The sequence below is a fragment of the Tursiops truncatus genome, chromosome 6, assembly GCF_011762595.2.
Source record: "Tursiops truncatus isolate mTurTru1 chromosome 6, mTurTru1.mat.Y, whole genome shotgun sequence".
Taxonomy (NCBI): Eukaryota; Metazoa; Chordata; class Mammalia; order Artiodactyla; family Delphinidae; genus Tursiops; species Tursiops truncatus.
The window spans coordinates 90,590,536-90,618,461 of NC_047039.1; the positions used below are offsets into that span (position 1 = coordinate 90,590,536).

The 27,926-nt window shown below is 40.0% G+C and overlaps 1 long non-coding RNA gene across 2 annotated transcripts in view; it reads right to left on the reverse strand.

The window, feature by feature from the left end:
• Window positions 1–1,613: 1,613 nt before the first annotated feature.
• Window positions 1,614–27,926, reverse strand: part of LOC117312658 (uncharacterized) — a 454,876-nt gene continuing 428,563 nt past the window's right edge. For both annotated transcript variants that reach the window (XR_012332622.1, XR_012332623.1), the window contains exon 4: window positions 1,614–2,229. This is a non-coding gene — a long non-coding RNA (uncharacterized lncRNA). The remainder of the gene's footprint in view (window positions 2,230–27,926) is intronic.

Here is a 27,926-nt window from a genome sequence, read left to right on the forward strand (position 1 = left end):
CAGTATCCACTTTTCATTGCCCGTCACAATTTGTTTTAAAAAATGGAACGTTTTCGTTACATTTAAGAAGAGAATCGCATGGAGAAATATGGTCAGGAAGGTTTTTTTCACTCAGCTTTTGTGGAACCCAAACATCAAAGCGATTAAGAAAACCAAGCTGGTGCAAATGATTTTCAACACTTGATTTGGATATTTTGAGGATGTCGGCTATCTCCCGCGTGGTATAACGCTGACTGTTCTCAATTAATGTCTCAATTTGATCACTACCAACTTCAACTGGTCTACCTGACCGCAGAGCATCACCCAGCGAGAAATCTCCAGCACAAAACTTCGCAAACCACTTTCGACACGTTCGATCAATCACAGCACCTTCTCCATACACTGCACAGATCTTTTTTTGCGTTTCAGTTGCGTTTTTACCTTTCTTGAAATACTAAAGCATAATATGCCCAAAATTTGCTTTTTTCTTCCATCTTCAATATTAAAATGGGTAAACAAAAATTCACCAATTTTGGTAAGTTTTTAAAAAATGCATGCTGATACGACAGCTGTCACAATACAATCTAACAAAATTGTTTCGAATGAAGTAAAAGACAAATAAGCGCTACTAGAGCCATCTTATGGAAAAACACCGAACGAACCTTTTGGCCAACTCAATAGTCACTTAAGGTTGAGAGCCTGCACACTGGTGACATGCTTGCTTGCTTTGTTTTTGTTGTTGTTAAAATATGAAGTAATCTGGGTTTAGCCTAAATCTAAGCCTTGTCTCCTCTTTCGTCATCCTCCTTTCACATTCCCACTGTTTATCCTACTTCCTGATTCTCCCTCCCAACCCCAGAGCCTCAGTTTTCATGTCTGGAGGTCAAGCAAACGTCTACCTTTTCTTCCTGGACTTCAATCCATGCCACATTGTTAACAGATAAATTCTTGTGCAAGGCCCATCTGCTCATTCCTCTTGCTGCTTACTCGCTTTCAGGGGCTCCCTATGCTCTTCAGAATGAGGTCCTTAGCATGGCAGGCAAGACCCTCTGTGACTCAGTGGGCTCCCACCTCACAAGATGCTATGACCCTCCTCACCTCCATCACAATTCCTCCACTGGGCTTTCCCGCCTCCCAACACTTGCCCAGGTTTCTCTCTCTGTCTTTCCCCTCTCCCTCCATCTGCATAGCTCCTGCTCAGCCTTCAAGATTCTAATCACACCTCCCAGCCCCAAGGAGGCCAACCCTTGGACCCTTGACTCTATCCCTCACCCACTCCTCCATGTGTTGGCTGCCCTTGTGGGCTCCGATAGCAGCACTCTGAGTTTGCATCTATCCTTTGCACTTATCACCCCCAATTATCAGTAGCTTGCCCCCCGTTCTCTCTCTCTCCCCCTTTCTCTCCACTACCCTAGAGGAACTCCTCTAGGGCAGAGACCATTTCTCTTGATGTCCCCAGTAAGTCTGGAAAGTGCTGCACATAGACATAAGAGACTAGATGCACAATTGAATTTTATTCCAGGATCCTGGAATTTGCTTCATAACTGGGAAAAAGCACAGAGGAAGTCATGGCTTCCCACTTTTCCTAGATTTCTAATTGTACCCAGTCAGGCACTGCACACATACTTGCTAGATGTTTCTGAGGTGCTAAGAAACTTGTTTTGTCTCTGACTGCACTTTTTAAAAAAAAGTCTGTGTTTATAAGATAGGAGGCTTCACGTTGTGTAATTCCACAGATATTATGCTGCTCACTAGTTACAAAAATAATTGAGGATGCCTCATAAAGCTGACTTAATTTCACAAATGAGTTGCACTCAAGTAAATATTTACTTCTAAATGCAATGTTGTTGAAAAGCCTCTTAGAACACTTTCATTAAGCTCACATGACGTATAGGCTGTGTAGCTATTAAATCATTACTTAGAGAGATGATAATTTTAAATAAAGAGAAACATATGCTTTCAATGCATCAAACACTTTTTAGGGCTACCTACTTACATGCCAAGTCTTGAGGTGACCACAATACCTTTGATTTCTTTATTTTTCACACACACACACACACACACACATACATTTCATAGGCAAGTCCAAAACAAAGCCATGATCTCTTACCTTCTCTCCAGCTCACTGCTTTAACCCTGGTCAACTGCCACTTACATGGGTCCTTGCAGTAGAGTTTAACGTCTCCTAATTCCACTCTTGTCATCCTTCATCCCCTCTTCTGCACAGCAGCTAAGTGAACTCTGTAAAATCTGAAACACATTATAACACTCACTTGTTTAACACCTTCCAGTGACTTTCCAAGTTACTCAGAATAAAATCCAAGCTCTTCACCTTTGGCGAGAAACCCCACCTGACCCAGTCACTGCCCATCTGTCCCACTCCTGACACACAGCTATCCCCTTGAGCTCTCTACGCACTGGCAGTTCTCTCTGCCTTGATCACTCAAGCCGGTTTGGGTCTCACCCCAGGAATTCTGCAATCACTGTTCTTTTACCAGTCTTTGGCATGGCTGACACCTTCTCATCATTCAGGCCTCAGTCAGAATCACTTCCTCTCAGACAGCATCCCTTCCTTCCACTCGCTCCATCACATAACTCTATTTTATTTTCTTCACAAAACCTACCTCTCTGTGTTGCGATTTAGCTTTTGCTTCTCTGCCTATTTTTTGGTTGACCTCCTCCTCCTACCACTCCCTTTGAACAAATATCTCCATGAGAAGGAGGGTCTGGCTTGGCTTGTTCACAGCAGTATCCCCAGGGCTTAGAATGGGTCCTAGTCCATTGCAGATGTTCAACAAAATGTGTTGAATGCATAAATTAGGACACAATCCCTACCTGAAAGATCACTTATTTGTAAAATTAGATTGAACGTGGGACAATCTGGGATACGTGCTGTTATGGGTGAAGAAGTCCTAGAGCTGTCTCTTCTTCAGTGTTGACACCACCTTTTGATTATAATGACAGCATTCTGAAGAGTCCCGCCTCGCTCTACGTCATTTTCCACAGTGCAGTGAGTGCTCTGTCCTATACTCATGGCCTTTAAAGATAACGTATTAACTCAGTAGCACCCATATAAGGTATTTCAAGTTCTGGTTCTAGCCAAGCTCAGTGGTTTCACTCCTTGCCCTCTTCCCCCAAGCATCCTTCAGTCCTCTGAAATCAAAACACTTGCAGACGCCAGTCACCTTAGCTTTGCCTTTCCTCCATGTTTTAACACCTTATTCTCTCTGCCTCCAATTCCATTCTCCATTTCTTAGACTGGCTGACTCTTATTCCTTGTTCAAGGCTCAGTCCAGATGACTGCACTTCTCGAAAACCTTTACTGTTTCTCCCTTTCACTTTCTACCCCAGGCTGGGTTGGTGCCTCCTCTTTGCTCCTGTAGTTCCCTGTGCTCAGCTCCAACCTAGGACTCATCCCATCTGACTGTTTTTGCCTTTTTATGTCTCTGCTTTTGCCACCAGGCCAGGAACTGCAAGAGACAGTCTGATTTATCCGATTTATCACAGAAGTCTCAGTGCCTAACATAATACACAATAAATATTTACAGTATAAGTAAATGAACTAACGAGCACATAGAGTAAAATTTCCAGGGGCCAGGAAGAATGGTACACTGAGAAGAGAGGAGGTCAAATGGAGGAGGCTTCCAGAAACAAGCAGTGTAGCTCTGTAGTCACTTATGAGCAATTCCAAACGCAAAAGCTCCAAAACCAAGTCTTTTCTTATTAGGTGGCAAAACTTCACTTGATCCATTTAGTATCTTAATTTATTCCACTTGGCATGAGTATTCTTATGCTTTGCTGTAAAACATTAGTGCAATTGAATGCAGGGTGCTGCCCTAGACTCCACTGGAGATATTTTGTAATATAAGAATATAAACTCTGTTACCTTTCTTAAATCCAAAAAGGTTCTGGACTCAAAGGGTTTTAGGTAAAGGATTATGGCCCAGTATTTGAACTGTCCTAAAGGATGGATAAGATCCCAGTAGACAGAACTGTGCAGGAAGGAACAGAATGTACAAAGGAAAAGCAGCAGGTATGTTAGTAATGGTGATTTGTCTGGGGTTATCTGAGAGAAGAATGTCTAAGTTGACAGGAAGATAATATGGAAAGATGTTTGGGTCTGATGGAGTCCTTGAATTCCAAGCTAAAGAGACTGAACTTTACAGGTGATGGGAAGTCAGCAAAGGATTTTTAACAGACAAATGAGGTCAGGTAAAGCATCTCTGATATTCTGGAAACAACCTGTACTCGTCTTAATTATGTGGCATTTAACTGTTCTGAGCATCAGCTGTTTCACCTGAAAGCTGGGGATAATTTAAAATGAAATAAAATGAAGAATGCATGTGAAAATGTTTTCTAAGCTGTAAAGTTCTTTCAAAATATAAAGTGTAATTATTATTAACTGACAATGAAAACTGAAGGATGGATGGGCAGGGTTGAGGGGTTCAGTGTTGCATATGCTGAGTTTGTGGGATATCTAAGAAGCAACAGCCAATTAACCAGGTGGAAGCCACAGGAGTTGGTGCCTAAAAGCAACTATGAAATTTATCATAAAGATGCCCCTCATAAATATTAAAAGGAAGTGAAGTGTTCCCTGTTGCATTTACATTAACTGAGACATTGTATTTAAGTTTCTTTTGAGAAAGGGGTAAGGAAGTAAATATACAATCTTTGAGAGGATGTGTCATTAAGAAGCTAGAAGAGTGAAAACGTCAGCCCATTCATGCAGAGGGCCTTGTTGCTAAGTCATTCGCATTTTATGGAAAAAAAAAAAAGATACTATGGGAAGTCACTGGATACATAGACACTGCTGGGATTTGTCTTTGGATTTTTTTTCTCCTAAATGAAAGGACTGTGGGTTTGTTCTGCGTCTGAACTTTCTTTTCCCCCAAATTCTTTTTTTATCTTCCAAACTACATCTCTGAGAACACACTGAAATTTAATAGACTGTAATAACTGGAAGGACCATTATATTTCAATCCTCAGTCATTTTGTAGATTGAGACTGAGGTCCAGAGATGGGAAGTTACCTGCCCATCATCGCACCATTAGTCAGTATAAGGACCATTAGTCGTGGTCCAAAGGCCAGCCAGAGCCTTTTCCATTTACAACAGTGACAGAATCTATTGCAAGGCTGGAGACAATGGCATGAGCCTGGACAGAGAGAAGCAGATTGTGACAACCATCCTTCCCATTTGGGTACTCAAATACAGCAGGAATTACCCCTGAGGTGGTCACCAAGCTATTTAGAACACATTTAGCCAGATTGTTCTGGAGAAACACAGTGAAGGCTGGGAGAGGTGGCCAAAGGAAGACAGAAATGGGCAATTGAAGGATGGCTCAGAAATTGAAAGTCTGGCTTTGGTTTTGAGTGTTTTTCTCTTAATGCATCTGACTGTTATGGAAGAAAGTGAACAGAAATGCATCTGTGTGTTTATTTTTCTCACCCAATCTCCTTTTAAAGCCATGATGAAAGAAAGTCTACCACATGTGACTGGGCACTTTGAGTATGCCCTCCAGGTTACATAAAAGTCAGCACTGAAACCAAGCTATTATTAGCACCATGCTTTCAACAGCTAGACCACTTATAACCAGCCCTTTCTGCAAGTGTATTTGTTTCCACATATTATATACATGACATACCCCCTCACACTTTATACATATGTGTATATATATTTTTTTCAGGATGTACAATCATTCATTCATTCCATCAATATGCATTTACTGAAGCATCCTGGGTACTGAGAATTCAACAATGAGTAAGTCACAGAGGAATATTTACTCTGCAGTATTTCCACTTTGAAGAATCTTGGAGGTTTTTCACTGTTGGATGTTTGTATTGTTTTATTTTGCTTTCAATCACCTTGATGGGATAATAGAATTGAACTTCTAGCTACCTATTGCTCTTTATTTCTTCACTAGGAGTGTTCTTTGGGGGCATTTCATGATTAGATTCCTCAATTTGCTCAGGGATGGTTTAGTTTTAATTTTTCCAAATTGTTTTATCAGAGCTATAATGAATCTTTATTCCTTCATGAAAATACAGTCTCTTGTGAAGCTTTTCCTGCCCTTGCCCTTCTCAATATTAATCATTAATAATTTCTTCTTTGAGGCCCCCATAAACACCCCTGACATGGCATTTCTCTCATTTGATTAAGCTGTATTTGTTCCCATGTCAGTTGTGAAGTTTAATTTCCTTCTAAGCTCCAAGGCAGAGCCCAGGGCCTGGCACATAGTGGATGCTCATAAATGTAGCCCTCAATAAACTTAATCAGGCACAAATGTATTTGTCCTATGGAAGTCACTGTCTAATTCAAAAGAACACATCAGATGGTCTGGAAGACAGACATATCGTGCCAGCCTGTTAATCACATCAAATTGTGGAGATATGCCCTGCCTTGGTAAAACAACCTCATGGAGATGTATGACCTAGCAGCTACTGACGTTCTGAACCCTACTCTCAGTCAACATGGGGAGGACCCAAAATGAGCCCCACATCTGAGTGAATGGAAGGATGTTAATGAGTGGCCTGGATGAACTAGACAGGCCTGGTTTGCTTCATATTCAGCCTGATCCAGTTTCCATGCATCTTAGAAAAATAAGGACAAATATTTAGGCAATGATGCAATCCAAATAAAACAAAAACGTTTTGTGATGTATGTGGGGATCGGTGAAGGAGCATATAGAGTACATAGCAAATGCCTGCCTGGGGAATCGTTTCAGGGAGAAGCTAGATGTCTTGGAAGATTTGGCAAGAAGACAGCTGAGAGCTGTGTGCAGCCCATCAATGCATCCTGATCCCATTTCTCATCTTATATAATACAGTGGAAGTGAGGCCCTTGACTTCCTCACAGAGGAGAGCAAGGCTCACAGGCGTGAGTGTGGATCACTTTGGCACTGCTTATTATTGCTGCCACTACTTATGCTTCTAGTAAAACCCACAGCCTGTCAGTTGGTGTACCATCTCATAAGATGAGGTCTCACCTGTGAGCAGTATATGCCCAATCTAACATTTCATTATCTTTTTATTAAAGTAAATTTATTTATTTATTTTTGGTTGCATTGGGTCTTCGTTGCTGCGTGCGGGCTTTCTCTAGTTGTGGCGTGCGGGGTCTTCTCTTCGTTGTGGTTCATGGGCTTCTCATTGTGGTGGCTTCTCTTGTTGCGGAGCACAGGCTCTAGGCGTGTGGGCTTCAGTAGTTGTGGCACGTGGGCTCAGTAGTTGTGGCTTGCAGGCTCTAGAGCACAGGCTCAGTAGTTGTGGCGCACAGGCTTACTTGCTCCACGGCATGTGGAAACTTCCCGGACCAGAGATCGAACCTCTGTCCCCTGCAATGGTGGGCAGATTCTTAACCACTGCACCACCCGGGAAGTCCACATTTCATTATCTTTGACATGGTAAATGTTAGGGACCTGAAATGCATCTGGGAAGCAACAGATGAATCAGACACATATTTCTCCATCAACTCACTGTTTATTCACTCTGGTTCATTCTAATACAGGGGGAAAAATCTAAAAGGCAACCAAACAAAAGAGATCCTCACTCTTCTCCTCACCCATTCTGTTGCACTTTTACAGAAGCCATGAGTGAAGGAGATGAGGGGCTAGAAGTATATTTTCTTGACTGCAAGAATACACTGAGATGTTTTCAATGGTGGATTAGAGCAGCAGGCATGTGGCAACTTATTTTTTCTCCTAACTGCTAGTCTTTTTCTAAAATTTTGTAAATGTGAAATATGGCATATGAACATAAGCAAAGAGGTTTAAACCTGTAGGCAAAGAGTCTGTAAAACGTCGTTGGATACTCATTTACCACTACTCAGTCAAGGGATGAGAACCAGCATCTTAGGAGGTGTCCTTCCTAATCATGATGTCTGCCCCCCACGTTTGTAAAAGTTCTACGCTCTTTCTTATGGTAGTGATTTTTTTCTTTATTGGAGTAAAATTGCTTTACAATGTTGTGTTAGTTTCTGCTGTACAATGAAGTGAATCAGCTATATGTATACCTATCTCCCCTCCCTCTTGGACCTTTCTCCCCTCCTTCCCCCCCATCTAGGTCACCACAGAGCACCAAGCTGAACTCCCTGTGCTATACAGCAGGTTCCCACTAGCTATTTTACACATGGTAGTGTATTTATGTCAAACCTAATCTCCCAATTCGTCCCACCCTCCCCTACCTCCCCATGTCCATTCTCTACGTCTACATCTCTATTCGGGCCCTACAAGTAGGCTCCTCTGTGCCATTTTTCTAGATTCCACATATATGTGTTAATATACCTATTTGTTTTTCTCTTTCTGGCTTACTTCACTCTGTATGACAGACTCTAGGTCCATCCACCTCTCTACAAATGACCCAGTATAGTTCCTTTTTATGGCTGAGTAATATTCCGTTGTATATATGTACCACATCTTCTTTAACCATTCATCTATTGTTGGACATTTAGGTTGTTTCCATGTCCTGGTTATTGTAAATAGTGCTGCAAGGAACATTGGAGTACATGTGTCCTTTTGAATTATGGTTTTCTCAGGGTATATGCCCAGTAGTGGGATTGCTGGTCATATGGTAGTTCTATTTTTTTAGTTTTTTAAGGAACCTCCATACTGTCCTCCATAGTAGCTGTATCAATTTACATTCCCACCAACAGTACAAAAGGGTTCCCTTTTCTCCACACCCTCTCTAGCATTTATTGTTTGTAGATTTTTTTGATGATGGCCATTCTGACCTCATTGTAGTTTTGATTTGCATTCCTCTAATAATTAGTGATGCTGAGCATCTTTTCCTGTGCCTCTTGGCCATCTGTATGTCTTCTTTGATGAAATGTCTATTTAGGTCTTCCGCCCATTTTTTAACTGGGTTGTTTGTTTTCTTGATATTGAGCTCCATGAGCTGTTTGTATATTTCAGAGATTAATCCTTTGTCCATTGCTTCATTTGCAAACATTTTTTCCCATTCTGAGGGTTGTCTGTATGAATTTGCTTATATTCATTGTTTAACCATTTTCCTATACCTCCTGAAACAATATACTCTTTGTCTGTTTTAAAACTTTATATAAATGGACTCAAGCTGTATGTATTCTTTTGAGTCCGAAATCTTTTACGCGACATAATGTTTTTAAGATTCATCTGTGATGTTGCATGTATCTGTAATTGATTTGTTTTTATTGCTATGTTATATCTCATTATATAAATTCTCTATGACATATTGATCCATTCTATGATTGATGAATGTTTACATTGTTTCCAATTTGGGGCTATTTTCACCAAGAATAATATAAGTATCAGTGTTGTAATTTCCTAGTACATATGTGCACACACTTCTTTATGGTATACACTGAGAACAGAGATTGCTGGACAAATGGTTGTATGTATCTTCAACTCTGATAGGTATGGAAAAATGTTTTAATATAACAAATATAGTATCTTTAATAATAAAAAGCATTTTACTTTAAGGAGGGGAAATATACTAAAAAGTTTTAACAGATGACCCATGCTTAATGTGGAGATGTATCACAAAAAGAAAAGTATTCACAAAGTCACTATGCCTATTTTACCTTGAAGCCAGTGGATTTCCTTTATTGTGATGATTCCCCTACCCTCTTATTCCAGGGGTTTAGGAATGGAAATGGCGGGGGTATGAAATAGGACATGTACCTATGTTTGTTACTTAACTGAGAACATGTATTTTCCAGACAGGATGAAATTTTCTGTAATTTAGTAGAAAATAGCATTAGCCTTCCAGTACTCATTCTATACTGAAGGTTCTGGAAAAAAATAATAAAGGCATTGAAAAACATGACAGGTGGGAAATGTTTGGGAAAAATGAGATGAGGGCATGTATTTTGGAGAAGAGATAACTCAGAAAAATATGATCCCAGCTCTCCAGTCTCAGAAAGGTCTCAGCAGGGAGAAGCAAACAGAGGTCTACATAGCACGACTTTGAAAGAAATATATGCATTTATTTGACAAACATTGTAGAGTGCTAAATGGGTGCCAGGCATTCTTCTAACCCCGAGTAGGGGTCTCACAGAGGCAGATGTCTGATGACTTTTCCAGCAGGCTGCATAGACTGCCTCATTAGATGAGAACCTTTGTCTCTGGAGGTACAGGGGCTCAGAGAATGCTTCCTGAACTGTGCAGAGTAATTCACACACAGGGCACAAGATCTGTTCTGCCCTTACTAACTTTGTGAAAATGGGCAAGTAACATCTCTGGGTCTCATTTTTATCATCTATCAAAGGGGAAAGGATGGTTAATAATAGTTCCTTCCTCTTAGGGTTCTTGTGAAAATTCTGTACGTGTGTGTGTATGCACATGTATATATATGTGTGTGTGTGTGTGTATAATACTTAGTATGATGCTCGACACAAAATATATACTCAATATATCAGCTGTTCTGTTTGTTTTTGTCGTTATACGAGATGCCCTCAAAGGTAACTTCTGATGTTTGTATTCTGTATTTCCACTGAAGCAGTGAGCAGAGCACAGATTTCTCTGACAAAGACTGTGATCTACTTCCCGGATGCTCCATTTATGAGCTGCATGAGCTTAGGCAAGTTACAACCATTTTGAGCCTGTTCCCTCATCTGTAAAAGAAGAATAGTCAGGACTTCCCTGGTGGCGCAGTGGTTGAGAGTCCGCCTGCCGATGCAGGGGACACGGGTTCGTGCCCCGGTCTGGGAAGATCCCACATGCCGCGGAGCGGCTGGGCCCGTGAGCCATGGCCGCTGAGCCTGCGCGTCCGGAGCCTGTGCTCCACAACGGGAGAGGCCACAACAGTGAGAGGCCTGCGTACCAAAAAAAAAAAAAAAAAAAAAAAGAAGAATAGTCATAGCCCTGCTAAATGATAGCTGGAGTGATCAATGGGGTAAGTGATGTAAAAAGTGTAGCGTGAGCCCTAAGAGCCAACTGGCCTGGGTGCTCTCCTTGCTCCTAGGCGAACTACCTAATTCCAATGAAATTCCATTTTATTTGGGTAAAATCAGGTTAACAATACCTGCCACAGTTTAACACAGATAAAGTCCTCGGCGTGGGCATGATCTGTAGAAAGGCCTCAAAGCCTTTCTTGGCTCCTGTTGACTTTTCTGTGAAATGGAGAAAGTGATGTCAGTCTTTTCTGACTCATAAGATTCTTGTGAGGATCCAGTAAGATAGTGGATATAAAACTACTTTTTAAACTATAAAGTGGCATAAAAATAAATTTTTAAATTAGCAAGAATCTAAATTAGTAAGCCCGGATTTATATTGCCTAGTTTTATTTTATAAAAATGACTATTAATAAATGCTCTTTTAACATTCAAGATCCTCCTAAACAGAATATTCACTTACTCATTCGACAGTTATTCAATGAGTATATTACATCAGAGTATTTTCCTAATAGAATTCCTTTTTAAAATTATTTTGATCTTGTCCAAAAGATGATTTTATGGCAATTACTGGAGAAAGACAGATACAAAAAAAATAAGGAAAGAAACTGGGATTAAGTAAAAATAAGGGCAAAAAATAAAATGACGCCAGAGGTAAGATTATTCCATGAGAACTAAGATATAATTCTATACGCTGATGAGATAGGCTATATGTTTTACTCACAGGAGACAATGCAAAGAGAAAAGCAATTTCTTACTGTTTTTCCAAGTGTCATCCATTGACCCTGCATCAGAATAACCAGGGGTGCTTATTTCCTTTTCCCATCACCTGACCACCTGAATTTCCACACCTGCTCATTGTGTCTCTGAATATTTTACAAAAGCCCTAATGGCTATGTAAAGCTGTCCTGCTATTTGAAATTAAGGATGTGGGGAGTGGTATACACAGATACTCTTGGCAAAACTCTTTTGGAAAATAATTTAGCAAAAGTGGTAAAAAAGTTAACAACCAATATTCAGAATTCTTAAATTTCTTCTTAAGAAAGTGATTCATTCAAAACAAAAACAAAGGCCAAGGAATAAATATGGTCATTGCAATTCTGTCTATGGTTAAAGTGAAACCAACCCACTTATGCAAAACATGGGGAAATAACTAGTTACAATATAGAATATCTTTTCTATTTGCTTACTCTGGAGACATAAAAAATGATAATCATGACTTTGCCAAACTAGCTCAGTTTCCTCAATGAAACTTGGAGGGTGGAATTCAAAATGACTGCATTGATGCAAAATATATAAACTGAAGACTAGAAAACAGAAATCAAAATATTATGTTTAATTATGGATGAGTTAGGGATGATTTTGTTTCACATTTTTAAAATTGTCTTTCATTTTGGTTTGGTTTGGCTGTGTGTGTGTGTGTGTGTGTGTGTGTGTGTGTGTGTGTGTTCTCTTTCACACAAAATGGGGCAAGTTTATTAACTCCATCACCATTTATTATTAGAAAATTAAGAATCAAGCTTTAATTATTTCCAGTTTTCCCTTTCTGGACAAGGTTAAGGTGGGAATAAGCAGCGAGGGGAATAGGTAAACCTTATAACATCACTGAGAGAATCAAGAAAGACTTTGATAATATAAATTTTCTTCAAGGAGAGTCACAACCCTCCACATCTCTTGGACTTTTTTAAAGCATGTTTTCTTGGCAGCTGCATTTTTCAGCAGATGTGAAAATATTATCCAGGGTGCATTCTGTATTTTCAGAAATGTGACATGATAACATCCCTTAAAGAAAGGGATTTGGTGGTGAACATCCATCAGTTTTCACTCACGGGACTCCCTGAGGCAAGACCTTCTGTGTCATGTCAACATTTTTTTCCCTCTACCAGAAAAATTGGAAGATATAAGGAGAGATAGCATCTCAACATCTTGTCATCATTGCCTTCCTAACCCTTATTCCACCAACCTCCTTCCCCTGGTGCAGGCCAAAATGACAGGAGGAAACAATGTTGCTGTTACTGCCTTTTTAAAGGAAATAATGTCAAAGATAAACAATGTTTACAGATTTAACCCAAATGTTAGTCATAAAATTATCTTCCAATGCTTGGGTATGTAATGAGGCATCTAATGCCAAGTTAATACTGTCAACAGAAACACCATCCAACTTTCTAAACTGTCTTCATCTGAACAAGGGGCAGCTCTCAGGATACAATGAAGGATAATCCCATAAAACAAGTCAAAGGACACATGTGCCTAGGTTTTACGCTGCTAGATCCTGATCTGTTTTCCTCCCAGTACAAGAGACCACAGAGTTCTTTGTGCCTTATGTATAAGGTGTTCTTCCTATTCTAGCAGGTGAAAACATGCACTATTCCCAGCCCTGTGTGGGTTGTGGCTTGTTCCATCGACTCTCTTCTGGTGACTCTTTTCCCAGCCTTACATTGTTTCTCACATACATAAATAGATCAATATTTGGCTGAGGATTCAAAGGGAACCCTCCATAGATATCCAGAGCTCCCTCTGCATGCAGTCTTTCCTCTTAGATTTTCTGCTCTGTAAATTCTAGTTGTCCTGGCCTCCCTAAATTCTGCCTCCTGAACTGAAGGAGTCCAGTGGGCTCTGATTGGGATCCTTCTCCCTATTCTGTGACCTCAACCCACTACCAGCAATGTTCTGGGACTCACTTTTGTTGTCCTTCTCACAGGAATCACTGTTCTAGGCTGTGTGTTGTCCAATGTCTAAAAACCATTCTTTCATACATTTTGTTTGATTTTCTAAGTATTTAGGGCAGGAAAGTACATGGAGTTCCTGTTATTCTATCACGGGCAGAAGCATATTCTCCAATGCTTTTGATCCCACTAATTCTCAGAAAATGTGCACTGTCTTTTAATGTTACTTATTTTAATTTATGTAAATGTTTCTTATTTTAAACTCAGAAACATGTTTTAAGATCTATTCATTCTGCAATACGAACATCTAAATCATAACTTCTGAGTGCTGCATAATACTCCATTTGCCTATATTCTCCCTCAGTGATACAGTCTGTGGCTGCCTCCAACTTGATGCCACAACAACTAATGAAGCAACAAGCATCCTTCTACATGTGTTAATGTCTTTGGGATATATACTCAGAGGAGAAAATCCTGGGCCAAAATACATCATTCAACTGAGTAGTGCCAGATTGCTCTCCAGTCTGGCTGCCAATACATTCCTTCTATCAGTGCATGAGATATCCTGAATCTCAATGTTTCTGCCACACTTGGTATTATCTAGCTTTTAATTTTTGCCAGCATCTCACTCAGATCAGGCTACCATAACAAAATGCCATAGACTGTGTGGCTTAAACAACAGAAATTTATTTTCTCACAGTTCTGGAGACTAGACATGTAAGATCAAGGTATTAGCATGACCTATTTCCGGGAAGAACTTTCTTCCTGGCTGATAGACAGTCACCTTCTTTCTGTGTCTTCATGTGGTGGGGAGAGAGAGAGCTAGCAAGCTCCCTGCTATCTCTTCTTATAAGAGCACTTATCCAATTATGAGGGCCCCACCCACATGACCTCATGCAAACCTAATCATCTCCCAAAGGCCTACCTCCAAAATCAACACAATGAGGGTTAGGCATATGAATTTGGAGGGGTGGGCATACCATTTAGCCCATAGCAGTTAGTTTCATAGGATAAAGTGATATCTCAGTTGTTATTTACCTCCAGTTTAACCTTATTGTGAAAGACCTAGCCAATGGAAGAAATATGACAAACTAAAGATTTGTGACCTTTAAATTTTGAAAAGGAAAGGAGTATATCCTTATTGTCTACCTAAAACCCTTCCCCCAAATCAACTCATAGCTATTAGCAAGAAAAAAAGGACTAAGTTTTAATTAAAGAAACAAATAACTTTCTTGAATACAACTAAATTTACATATACATATATAGCACGTATATATATACTATTAAGTCAATATTAGGTATTCATACAGAATACATGTACATGCATACTATATATATATATATGTATATATATATATAAAATGCATGATAGGAAATAATTCAATTAATAGTGCAAGAAATAAATAAAATACTTAGAAATAATAATAATAATTATGCAATACTTAAAAATAACACTTTAGTGAGAATAATAAAAGAATACTGGGTTAAATGGAGAGAACTCTTGCTTTTGGATGGGAAGATGCAATACTGAAAATATGTCAGTTCTTCCCAAAGTAATAAAAAAATCTAATAACTTTCCAACTGAAATTGAAAGATTTTACTATAACTTGACACATTTATTCTGAAATTTATCTAGACAAAATACATTAAAAATTAAAAAAATAGCAAAGAGGAACTTTCATTGACTCTAATCGTGCCAGAAAAAAAGAGTGACAACAATTAAAATAATCTAGTATTAATACCAATTAGATGAATATGTGATTGAAGAGGATAATAGACCAGAAACTGACTAAAAACTACATAATTGTTTAGTATATAATAAAAGTAAGGAAAAGATGCATTATTCAACAAATTGAGCTTTAATAATTGATTTACAATTTAGGGGAAAATTAGTCTTATCTAACAACATATGGCAAATAAATTCCAGATGGATTATATATTTAAACATTTGAAAAATAAAAGTGATGAAGTACCAGGGAAAAAAATGTAGGCAAATAACAACTGGGGCTTTTAAAGCATAACACCAAAAGCACAAATTATTCTGGAAAAGACTAATATATTTAACCACATAAACTTGGCAAACATCTAAATAAAAAGCACTAAATGAATCTGATATGCCCTCTCTAGCAGGATAAACTCTACCTGTTCTTCCTCCTACTGTCTTGAGAACCCCTAGTCTGCAAGATAAAAGTCCAAACCACTCAAAATTGCATTCAAGTCCTTTTTATTTTTTTATAAATATTTTATTTATTTTTATTTTTGGCTGCGTTGGGTCTTCATTGCTGCACACGGGCTTTCTCTAGTTGCGGCGAGCGGGGGCTACTCTTCGTTGGGGTGCGCGGGCTTCTCATTATGGTGGCTTCTCTTGTTGCAGAGCAGGGGCTCTAGGCATGCGAGCTTCAGTAGTTGTGGCACACGGGCTCAGTAGTTGTGGCTTGCAGGCTCTAGAGTGTAGGCTCAGTAGTTGTGGCACACGGGTTTAGTTGCTCTGCAGCACGTGGAATCCTCCCAGACCAGGGCTCGAACTCGTGTCTCCTGCATTGGCAGGCGGATTCTTAACCACTGCGCCACCAGGGAAGCCCCTCAAGTCCTTTTACAATGTGACTTTAGCCAATACCTTCAGCCTCTTTTCCCTCTATGCCATAGCATTCACCCTGGGTTATGGCATACCATTTACTCATTGTGTCCATTGATACCATCCTCTACTCCCAATCCCTTATCCTTCCCTGGTAAACTCCTACTCCTCCTTTAGCATTTAGTTCAAAAATCTCTCTCTTTGTTAATTCTCATCAAGTCCTCACACCCATTCCCTCCCACAGGCTTGCCCTCTGGGTTCCCTCTTTTATTACAGTTATCATAAGGTGTTTACATGCCAGTTTCTTTACTAGGCTGAGATCATGCTCTGTCTCTAAATTCTCATCCTGTTGCACAACAGACAAATGCCGGCATGCCTTGCTTGGTGGTGTTGTTTTTCCTGAATGCTCATGCTATCTTCTGGATGTGGATGTGGGCAGAAGTTTTTAGACAGATGAAAAACTTGAGGCCCAGACAGATGTGGAGATTTGTTCAACATAACATGGAGACCCAGATCACCAGCTGTGCATATATAACCCAGTACATTTTCTAAGAGCACAGTTTTTAAAATCTCGTTTGTCCTAGAAGAGAGTTGGATGTTGGCTAGCAAGAGGTGAAAAGGAGCAGTGGAATTGGAAGGAAAATGTCTTTCAGCATAGCCCTGAATAGGTCACCAGAGATTTCGTTGGTGACGTGGGGTACTGAAGCATCCAGTTATGGATTTTATACATTTCTGGGCACGAGAATTAAGTTCTATTGCCCAAGGCATCCATTGTACATAGTGAATGAACTCCCTATTCATCTAGTATGCACTAGATTCATCCTTGGGAGAATTCAGATAATGGCCATTCAAATCATTTTCTGTATTCTGTGGTTCAGTTGGGAAACCCCAGTCAAAAAAGACTGCCTAGAAGGATGAGTTGATAATAGGGAAGAGAGATAATGCAGTCAAAAAAGCCAGAAACCTATAGCCAGAAGACCCCAGTTTGAGGCCCAAGTTTAGCATTCTATGATATAAGCTTCTCTGAGCCTCAGTTTCCTCATCTGGTAAACAGGATAATCATACTACTGACCTCATAAGGTGTCTTCCAAATGAGATAACACTTCTGAAAGTGGTTTGTGATCCATCCTGTTTGGTATACAAGTGAGCATTTTCTATGAACTGTAAGGAATCTCAGTGATTAAGCCAATGGCTGATTCTCAGGCAAGTGTTTTAATAATTAGGGAAGTTTCACACATCTTTTTTGGTTTCCCTCCTCCAAACTTACAAGTCATACACATGCTCATATCTACCCACATATTTCTGCATAAAACCAGGTATTGAGAGAAAACCATGATTTACCTTCTTTCTTGTTCAGAGAGGCACCAAAAATGGGGGATGAGAGTCTATTTGTTAATCTTGGTAGTCATAGCCTACTGGTGAGCAGTTACTTTGTCAGCAGGAAAGAGGAGGGATTGGACATTGCAAAGGTAAGCCACAAAAAGCAAGGCCACCTGATAAAGTGGAAAGGTTGTGTCCTACACAAGGGTACTCAGCAAAGGGAGTGAGGGGACAATGAAATCCAGTACATGTTTTTTTTGTTGTTTTAATTTATTTATTTTTGGCTGCGTTGGGTCTTCGTTGCTGCGCACGGGCTTTTCTCTAGTTGCAGCGAGCAGGGGCTACTCTTCATTGCAGTGTGCGGGCTTCTTATTGCAGTGGCTTCTCTTACTGCAGAGCACAGGCTCTAGGTACACAGGCTTCAGTAGTTGTGGCTCACGGGCTCTAGAGCACAGGCTCAGTAGTTGTGGCGCACGGGCTTAGTTGCTCCGCGGCATATGGGATCTTCAAGGACCAGGGCTCGAACCCGTGTCCCCTCCAATGGCAGGGAGATTCTTAACCACTGCGCCACCAGGGAAGCCCAGTCCATGTTCTTCTTACAAAGCCATATGCCCTGACTTAGGGTTATACTCTTCCAGAGGAAGGGGGAAGGGGCTGCCTTTTTCTTTGGACAAAGGTGCCACCTGCTAACCAAGTCTTATTCTTGAGGGGGTGTGGTCTACTCAGTGAGGGTGTGGTCCACTCAGAGCGGGTGGAAGAGGAGAGAGCTATCTTTTTTTTTTTTAATTTTGCAAAAAAGGGTCTTAGCCCTGACAAAAGGCATAAATCAGCATAAAAGAGCGTGAAAGCTGGACAGAGACAGAGAGACGGAAACCCCCAAGAGTTGACTACACATATCTCTTCCTAACTCCATGTTCAGTGACCAGGTTAGTAGCTAGATACTGGCGTAGAAGTTTTTATGTCACAGAAATAGGCAAATGCTACAAATCAGGGCTTCCCCTCCTACCCCTTGGAGAGCTCATGTTAAATATTTACCTCTATTGGATTAAAAGCAAGCTTTAAGAGGAAGATAGGAGCTAAAATTTATTACGCACCTTTGGTGTGATCCTTGGCACCCATGCAACCTTGTGATATAGTTATTGCTACCCAACTTTGTAGGGTAAGTAGCTGAGAGTCTTAGAGATGTTAAATTATTTGCTCAAGGTACCCATCCAGCTAGAAAGAGGCAGAATCTGAACTCGAACCCAGCTTTGTCTGGTTGACTCCAAAGCCCATGATCTTTCCACCATACTATGCGGTTTTGCAAAAATCCAAACTCTGTGATTTTCAGATGTTTCACCAACGGGCTTGCTTATCACATTAATTCTCCTTAGCATTTGTATTTCCTTCAGTGACATTCAGGCATTTGAAAGGCCACTGCAGCACTTCCAGTACATTCATTAGACTTGCTCCCACAGCTCCAAAGACAGCCTCCCCATAAGATCCTTTTTCAAAGAAACCATCCCAGAGTCAAGCATGTCGGAGTTCAGTAACCACTGTGCATTTCTGACACTGAGAAGATATATTACTATACTCCAGTGACTGCAATGTTTAGAACAGGTTTGGAAGAGTATTATATCAATTATATTATCCCTCTGGGAGCCCTATTAACATTAAAATGTCTTATGAGACTAGCTAAAGACTCAAGCAAAGAAAACCTCTCTTACAAAGGCTCCCTCATATTTTATAGTTGTTAAGAAAAAAAATCCACCTTGCCTCTCCCTTTGCACAGGACACTGGGATATATGACTCTTCTTGAACTATTTTAAGCAAGTTATCTTAGAAAAGGAGGGCCCATCTCAGAATAAGTTACCTCAAACCAAAAGCCATGCTGTGTGGGAGGTGATGTGGAGATAGCATGGATCAGAATCACACATACCTCAGTTCAGACTCTGGCTAGACTACTTACGATATCAACAAAACAATAACAATCATTATAATTTACTGAGCAACTATTCTGGGCAGGGGCTTTATGCAGTCTATTTAATTTAATTTCCATATCAACAGTGCAATGTGAGTATTATTCTTACTTTAAACATGGGGAAACCAAAGCTAAAAGGCTAAGTAAACTCAGTCAACTCAGTTCATGTGGTAGGCAGCTTATGAAATGACTCTCAATGACCCCTACCTACTGGTATTCAAATCCTTGTGTAATCTCCTCCCCTTATGTATGGGCTGAATCTGGTGATTTTCTACTAGTAAATAAAACACAGCAAGTGAGATGGGCTGTCACTTTCACAATTAAATTATAAGAGACTAGCTTCCATCTTGCTCGTGCCCTCTCTTTCACTTGTTCATTTTGTTGGAGCCAGTTACCATGGTGTGAGCTGCACTAGGGAGAGATTCATGTGGCAGAGGACAGAGGGCAGCCTTTGGCCAACAGCCAGGTCCACAGTCCAACATTCCATAAGGAACTAAATCCTGCCAACAACTACTGAGTGACTGTGGAAGTGAATCTCACCTCAGTTGAACCTCGAGATGACTATTGCCCCAGCAACACCTTGTTTGCAATCTTGTGACAGACTCTGAGCCAGAAGACCCAGCTAAACCCTGCCCAGATTCCTGACCCACAGAAACTGTGGGCTAATAAATGTGTTATTTTAAGCTGTTAAGTTTTGAGGTAATTTGTTACACAGCAATAGATAACTAATACAGGTGGTGAGAAACAGAGATGAAGGTAAGAAACAGCTTCGAAGAACAAGCTCCTTCTTCTTGGTTAACTAATTCCTTAAAAGCCACAATGACCCTGGGCAAATTACCTAGGCTCTCTGAAACTCCTTAAGGACAAGAATGAAATAAGGATGACGTCCATATCACAGTGTTACAGAGATAATAGATGCAATGCCTTTGGCTTATCTGTCAGTTAAAATATGAAAAAGGAGAAAATAATGAAAGGTTACCACAGAAGAATGTCTTAATAATGCCAGGCAGTATATGATGGTGGGGAGCTTGAATAACAAAGTAGTTACAACATAGATTTTGCAGGTTGGCATCCAGGGAAGCACAGTAGTTACATAACCTGGGTCCAGTCATTTCACATCTCTGATGTTTCTCATGGGTGCAGTGACAATAATGCATACCTCACAGGAGGGTTCTGAGGATTAAATGAGATCATGTGTGTGGAACAACTGGGATAAGGCCTGGCATATAATAGACATTCAATAGATTCTAGCCATTTTTATATTATTTTTCTAGTTAGTATTATTTTTACTAACAATGATGACATTTCAGGGACCTGTTACAGGTGAGTAAAAAGTTTCTAAATTGAGGCCTTTTCGGTAACCCACATCATATTTTGCAGTGCCTCTCTACTCCTTAAAAGCATCAGATAAATCCAAACATACACACTTTGATTCTCATTTCAACCTCTTTTCCCCTCTCTATTTATCAGATCTTATAGCAGGGCTTCTCCACTAGTAGTTATGCCCTAAAAGAACAATGAAAACAGAGAAAGCCCCTTCTAAATTATGTGTTTGATTTCCTACTCAGGGAAGTCTTCTGAGGGATTAACCATCAGACACCTGGGCTACTGCAAGTATCTACAGCCACTTTCGATGCCTGTATAGAAAATACGTGTGGAACGTAGTAGGCTCTCACAATGACCCACGTCATATCTTTGAGAGTAATAACAGAAACCATGTCCATCTTGTTTATTTTCATGCCCCCAACGTCTACCAAAAGTCCCAGCTTAGAGTAGGTATTCAATCAACATTTGCTGAATTAATGAAAGAACTGAACAAACACGGTGGCTTTTTACCCTCCCTAGACAATCATTGTTTGGTTTTCTAAAAATCACTGTGCGCATCAAAAATTTTCATGAATAGATCTTGTTGATACACTAGATGCATGCAGCAGTTTCACTTCCTTTTTTCCTATTGTCTACTCTACATCCTGACACATCTGGCTGAAAAACAGAAGAATTTCCCTCCCATATACAGACTCAGTATCCACTCAGTTCCCTATGAAATGAAATAAAAGAAAACAAAAAAGTGAACTGCAATAACAGCAATTATGTATATTTTGTTGAGCTAAATGTGGGCGTTTACTTAGAAACTAAAGCCACTCAAGACGGTGTTAGCCAAGATTCATTTCTGCAGCCATAAAGGACTACCTCACTGAAGGCCTGTTTGTTTTTAAACCTTAAAGATAATTTGGATATATTAAAAAACGTAGTATGGCATATAGTTAATCTGAGACAAAATAGCCCTATGAGCTTATATAAATCACGTAATCCTCTAGCCTCAAAGAAGTTGATGAGAAAGATCACTGATACTGAATTTTACATACTACCCATTGATTTCCCTTAGACCAGTAATCAAAATTATCAAACATGTAGACCAAAACAGTTTTCAGAGATGATAATAGGAATGGTTATTTTATAAAGGTCACAGATTTACTTATTCTCCCGTTTTTTTATGCATTCGTTCAGTGGGACTGGGGCACTCAGGAGTTAAAGAAAGAGAGAAAAAATTTATTCAGTTAGAAAGATCAGCAAGATGTGAACCACATTTTAGAATTAGAAACAGCAGTTATATTAAAGGAAAAAAAAGAAAACCCTAGACTTAGAATTTAAAGTAAGTGTGTGTGTGTGTGTGTGTGTGTGTGTGTGTGTGTGTGTGTGTACATGCACACGTTCAAATCCTTGGCCTCCTCTAACTGGCTGAATAAACTTCAACAAATCACTTTACTTCTAAGAGCCTCAATTTCATTATCTGTAAAATGGACAAAATCATCCTGACCTCACTCTGGCCCTGTTTTAAGGTTTAAAGGAAACATTGCACGTCAAGGTGCCCAGCATAGCTCCAGGCAGATAGCAGGCATGCATTAAAGGTTTGTTAAATCTCAGTAAGAATGGGAATGGCTAGCTGCAAATGAAGTTTAATTAGAAAATAATTACATAAACCAAACCTCTGAATGATTAATAGTGAAAATAAAAATGTTTTTTCCTTCTACTCCACTTTCTATTTAACATTGAGAATACTGTCACAATTAAGGTCCAGAACTTTGTGAAAGCGACTGCCATAAAAACATAGAGCTGGATTTATTAAAAAATAATAATAATAAACGGTTATCGCATTCAAAATGTTCATGTATTTAACTCCAATTCTATGGATTTTGCTAATAAAAACATGTTAAAAATGTACGTACACTCCTTCAAGAGCAGTTTTAACTTTTCAGAATACTTTTATGTCCTCCATTGTTGGACCACCTAGCCTCAGCACACTCAGATAAATGACAGGTTTACAATAATTTTGCAGGTCCTTCTGAATACTATTTTTCATCCGCAAAGGGAAGTTGATCCTTATTTCATAGAAGACAGGGCAGCCACAGGCTACAGAGGTGAAGAAGTTCTGCTGGGACCTGCCTCATTCAGAGCGCAAGTCTCTCCTGTGAGTTCCTCTTGCTCTAGTGACTCCATAAACATTGTTGTGCCATGTAGGTCTGTCTAAGGACTCTATTCTTCTCTCCGACACACTTCCCCATATGGTTTTAACAATGTCTTATACGCTTATGTATTCCAAATCACCATCCCAGTTCTGTCATCTCTCCAGCACTTCCAGTACAAGGATATGATAGATAGTTGTGCCACCATGTGCCACTGTGTCCTAAACTAGATAACCTTTCCTTCACTAAACCTGGTTGTCTCTCTCCAAGAATGACACCATCGTCCACCCAGGGAACATGGGCCAGAAAACTGGGATTGTACTTAAACTCATCTTTCACCTTCCCCATCTCTTACATCCAAGGCTTACTGATCTTTTCTTCTAAATCTTCATGAACTAGACCCATTATCTCCTTGTCTGGTATCTATCACTGACCTGAAGCTCTGAGCTTCAGGCTCACAGCATCTTTTACCTACCCTATTGTAGCACTTTCCTAAAAGGTCTTCTTTCCTCTAGGCTTGCCCTGCTCCAATCTGTTCTTCACCACATGGCAGCCATACTGATATTCCTAAAAGGCAAGTCTGACTATGTCATTCCACTACCTAAAATCACTCTAAATTACCTGCGAGGTTGGAGGCATTGTAACTTGGCATCTTACACCTTATATGTATTCCTACTAGATTCTCTAGCCTTGGCTTCTATCAATCCCACTCTCCTTATTAAGTAATAATGAAGTTATACTAAATTCCTTAGAAGAGCTTTCTCTGCAATTCTTGCTACTTCACAACCACGTGTCATTTTGCCTGATGTTCCTGTAAATAGAACATCTTTTCTTCTCCTAGTAGTCCTTTAAGATTCAACTCTTCCTTCAGGAATCCTTCAATGAACCCCCAGACTTTTGCAACATTAAATGAGCGCCTCCATTATGGAACTAGTTAGTAAGAATTAACTTTCCTTCTATACTAGTCTGAGGTCCTTTTTAGAGCACAGAACTAAGCAGCATAATGTGATCTTTAAGAATATGGGCTCTGAATTCAGAAGCATGGAGTTGGAATCCTGTCTCTACTGAGTATTAAGCTGCTTGACAAACTACCTAAACTCTCGGAGCCCCACTTTCTTTAAGAGGTGATAATAACACTGAACTCAATAAATAATTAAAAGAATTAAATGAACCGAGACCCAAAGGATGAGAAACAGTTGGCCATGCAAAGACTTCGAGAATGCACATTTCAGGGAGAGAGACTAGCAAGTACAAAGGCCCAGCTGAGGAATCACGGGGCACTGAAGAATTTACAGCCATCAGCCCCATCCCTCCTCCAACATTCACTCAGCCTAGGATTATAGTTTCTAAGGAAAAACAGCGAAAGCCCCAGAATTAAGACACGGTGCTTCGCAGAATTTTATTAATTGGAATCTGCTTCATTTCTCCTGCCCCACTTGGATTCTTTCCAGACTCTACTATCACACTGAAGCTTTGGGTGAAACTTAGAAGCCCTCAAAAGTGGTGAAAGGGCTGCGTTGGCAGGGCCCCAAAGGATGAACATAAATGCTGAGTGCAGCACTCTGGCGAGGGAACTTTGATGAGGGCATAATCCAAAATGGCAAGCCTTTGGATAAACATTGCAAAGCACATACATTCAGGGAAAGTTGACAGCAGGTTTATTTCAGCATGAGACGCATTTGCCAAATGAACAGAGACGCGGAGATTTCAATGGTTTTAAAAATCATTTTTGCTTTATAGCAAAGAAATAAAATGATTTATGAGTTTGTCAGAGAACGGATATGCCTTTTGAAAAAAATCCTCCTGATTCCAAAGTTTCATGAATTGCAAATGAAATAGCGAGTGATGTATATGCACATGTGTGTGTGTGTGTGTGTGTGTGTGTGTGTGTGCGCGCACGTGTGTATGCACATATGCGTCTTAGTGCTTGTCCTCTCTTTTCTTTGCCTCCGTGGTTTGGAAGCCAGCTCCACTGTGTGCCTTCACTGATGCTGCGAGCAAATTGTAATTATAATGCCAAACAGTCATTTCCAAGACAAACCAAATCTGTGTTCCATTAAAGTCATGCAATAGTTAAACATTATTTTTTTACTCCCAACCATAATAAAAAACAGGCTCCCCATTCAATCTGATGCTCCAGAAGTCAGAGGATTCCACATGGTCCCTTCCGTGATATTTGGAAATAGATTTTGATGGTGTCCCAGGCATATCAGCAGGAGGTCAGTTTAACTTATGGTTTATCATGTTCACTGTGGTTTGGACAGCGGCTGTATGGAAGTCCTGAAATGGTAATCGATTTCCTCCCTGAGATGCTAAGCCTGCCTGCCAAATACTAAACGTGTTCCCTCAGTGTGTCATTTCGAGATATTAGATGGAATCACAGAATGAGAGTGATACCTTCTGTGGAACGAGAGATGAGGAAATGCTGCTCTCCAGGAGTTGTCCCAAGAGGAAAACATAACACTTGAGTTTTTCTGTTCATCAGTTTTCAAGAATGATTCTGATGATATATTTTTGCAAAACTGTCTTTGAAATGAAATCTTCCTCTATAATTCACCAATTATTGCATCCCAATGCCCTAAATTTAAGTGCATTCAGAATGTATCTTAACAGTAAAAGTAACTCTTTAAAGAATGTTGGATAAAAAAGAAAGTTCTAACATCCACCAGTAACCATTTACCTCCTATAGAAAGTCTAGCTTACACGCACTTTCTGCTTGCTCTCTAACATTTTGCAACCATGCTGAAAATTACCAAGACATTTAAAATTTCAATTTAAAACGATGTAATCTTTCAGCTAGTTCTTTACTCAGCAGATCCATGTTATACCTCTAGAGTGGGGGATCTTGCTCTGTTTGGGCTTCTAAAGATTCCCCTAATTTCCTAACAAGCACAGATATGTATTATATTTAAACAGTGGGTTTCAAATTCTGTGACTCACATAACGACACACCTATTACATTGTAACCCAGTATACACAAAAACTTATAATTCATGGAGCAATACTTACCCCTACTACCTACCCTACACTCTAATATTTTATTTTATTTTGTTTCATTTCTTTTTTTTTCTTTTCTTCTCTACTCTGCTCCACCCTACTCCATTTCATTCCATGTTTTAAATGCCAGTCACAACTCCTCAAATCAATTTTCCTATACATCAATGGGACAGGGCCTGCAGTTTCAAAAACACTAATTCACCAATTTAAAGGAATGTTTTTTCCCCTCCTCCTCCTTCAATATTTTACCTCCCAGTTTGAAGGATTTTGTAGCATAAGGATGTTCAGGATATCCAAGTTACCATGTTGACTCTTAACATTTACAAGTTTCTTTATACTCATCTCTGAAATGAGGATAAAGATAAGTAGTGCTGATAACACAGGATTGTTATAGGAATTAAATGAAATCATGTACATAAAGCACTTATGTCAGCCCCTGGCACATAGGATGTTCCCAATAAGTGGTAATGAACCCCTATGGCAGACTCCCATATCCAATCTCATCCTTTTTGCCCCTCAGAAATATCTCTAGATATAAGAAAAAGAGGGGAAAGTTAGTAGAATGAGTCTTCTAGCTCTCCAATTGATAGTTTCTACTGATTAATATTCTCAGTTGTTTTGTACTCCATATGGTGTATGGGGCGATCACTATCAAACCACAGAGCTCCCTTCACCATTCTAAACTGAGAGAAGTTTGACCAGTTATTTATTAAAGGGTTCTAATAAACAGCCCAAAGCTGTGCTTTTGAGATACTTAAAGTCACCCCTACCCCCCATAAGGGGCAAGCCCCTGCTGTGTGAGGGTCCTCTCCTGTCTCTACCTCTCTGCTCTCTGACTTCCATCTTCCCCTTCATGAATTTCTCTGTATATTGCTTCTTCCAACCCCCTTTACTTAGAATGTGATGAAGTGGTTCCTATCCCCTATGGTCCCTTCTTATGTCTTTCAAACTCTGCGATTCTTCCTTTGGCAATTCAGTTTCTACTTGATCTACAGATGAACAGAGGATAGTGACTGGTTGTAAGGGATGTTTTAATTCCAGTCCTTGGCTGCTTTTCTCCTAATGCCCTGATATCAAATATAATCTGTAACTGTGAGGATTGGGTTCCTTCTATAATATAAACCACTTGTCTCGTTGACACTTGCCTTGGATAGTCCTATTTATTCTTTAAGAAATTATGAGCCTAGCCTTAGGATGCTAAAGGCCATCTGCCCCTTTGATTCCCTGAGCTGCACTGGAAGAGCAGCAATGTAAATGAACATGCCTCTGCCTCTGCCATCCAGATAAATGACATCACACCAAAAGAATCTCCCTGTGGCTTCTTGGTGCCTCCCAGGAGGATTGAAAGTTCCTTATCATGACTTCCAAGGCATTTTATGATTTGGCTCCTACCTAACTCTCCCTCCTTATCTTCTGCCATGATTTGTCTCCTCACCTACCATTTATTCTTTCTGTCTTCTATCTCTGCCATACAGAATGATTTACCATTCTTCCAATTTGCTGGACTTCCTGGTCTCTGCACATTTGTCTAGGCTGCCCTCCTGTATGGAACTCTTTCCACTCCACTCTACCCACTTCATCTGATTAATATTCCTCAACATTCTGCCCATATCTTACCTCTTCCTTCCCTGACTCCCCAGGCAGTGTTAGGTCTCCCATATCATGCCACGAACTTCTCTTTACTATAGCTCGTACCACTCAGTACTATAACTAGCTGTCTCTCCCAATACCATAAGCTTCTTTTCATTTCTAAAATCTCAGAAATGAAGGCAGAATGGGTATTTAGTGAGTATTGCTTGGGGATTTAGCTAACTTATTAATTAATCTCAAGTCTAGCCTCTTATGCTACGAGGGTGAATCACTTCAATTGTCTAGAACCACAAGGGTGTGAAGGAATGTCCTTTTCCTCCTCTACCCCATGAAACTTGCTTGGTCTTCCTCTGCCTAAGAGTCAGCCTCCTGTCCCATCAATAGAGGCTTCTTTTGGTGACACCCTATGGGTTGCTTCACTGTGGTTTGAATTTGGACGGATATAGTTGTATGTGTGTGTTTGTGTATGTGTGTTTGACACTGCAGTTTGAAACAGTCAGTATCTCATCTTCTA